The following is a 1,480-nucleotide window of genomic DNA, read 5'->3' on the forward strand; positions in this document are numbered from 1 at the left end:
CGCGATTTTTTATTAAAAATTTTCATTATTTATCAAATTAACGATGTACGTTTTCTACATTTGTGTACTTTGAACTACAATAACACCAGTAAATATTATTTCCACCCGAAAAAAATAATACCGTTATGATCAGGAGTAAGACCCCTGTCGATCCTAATATTATTATTTTTAATAAGAGCAATATATGTACGTATTGTACACTTATACTTGCTAATTATACGCACTTATTTGTGTATTTTTTTAACGGTAGCATACATTTTGTGTTACTGTCAGCCATTTTTATTTCTGCTTGTTTGTGAAATGTGCAAACGTTTGTGAAGACATTTATAAACGCGTTTTACTTAATTAATTAATTAAGAATTGTATATTAAAGTAGAAATCTCAGGCCGGGGTTTTAATGCAACTATTTTGCCGAAGTGTGCACATAAATAAAGTGTTTATTGTGTGAAATAGCGCCGAGAGGTTAGTTATTTTAACATCCACTATTGTAATTTTTGGTCACTAATTTATTTAAAATTTTTTTTTTGTAAAATTCGGAAATTAGCGTTTATTTATCACTCCTATTTTCCTTAAAGCAGCCACTTCACCAATGCATTTTTATATTCCCCTTCACTTTAAACTTTATTCGACTTGTTACAACTTTCTTTATTACTTTAATTTTAACCTATCAATCACAATTTATTAAATAAAAACACCTTCAAAACCACGCGTCTGCCTTCGGTTGCATATGCAAATTAAATGGCGTAGTTCAGCTGTCAAACTCCAAAATATGCAAAAGAATGAGAGACAAAAGAAAATACGATATAACTCTGTAACCATTAAAAATATACAAAGGTGTTCTCTGCAAAAGGTGTTCAGCTCCTTTTCTTCGCAAAACAGAAAGGAGAATTCTACTGCCTGAGGGTTATAATCTCTAAGTGCGGCCGAAGGCCGCCTACGCAGAAAGTTGTTCTCTGCAAAAGGAGTTCAGCCCCCTTTCTTTGGCAACACATTCTACGTAGTGAGGGTTATAATCCCTAAGTGCGGCCGAAGACCGCCTACGCAAAAAGAAGTTCTGCGCTAAAATACTATCATATTACTATTACTACAACATTTCGATCTGGCGCTTTTTTCTTAATTTCACAATATTTTTAGTTTATTTTTATTTCCTTAATTATTTTTTTAGTTAATTTTTTTTTTCAAATCGCCTGATAACCAACTTGGGATAATTTCTTCTTTCGTAAAGTGGCGACTGTCCCCTTTCGAATGAGGGGGGTTTTGGGGGGCCACGCCCCCTCCCCCTCTGCCCCCCACCCCAAAAACGATGGGCCAATAACTAAACATTTCCCAATTATTCGAATGACGGATAAATTATGTTATTCGTTATTCGAATAATTATTATCTTCATTAATTATTCGAATAACGAATAAAATAATAATAAAACAAGTAATTTATATATATAGATATGTACATATATTTATGTATAAAATGATAACCGTTT

The sequence above is a fragment of the Rhagoletis pomonella genome, unplaced genomic scaffold (genome assembly GCF_013731165.1).
Source record: "Rhagoletis pomonella isolate Grant_MI unplaced genomic scaffold, Rhpom_1.0 Rhpom_scaffold_00004, whole genome shotgun sequence".
NCBI lineage: Eukaryota > Metazoa > Arthropoda > Insecta > Diptera > Tephritidae > Rhagoletis > Rhagoletis pomonella.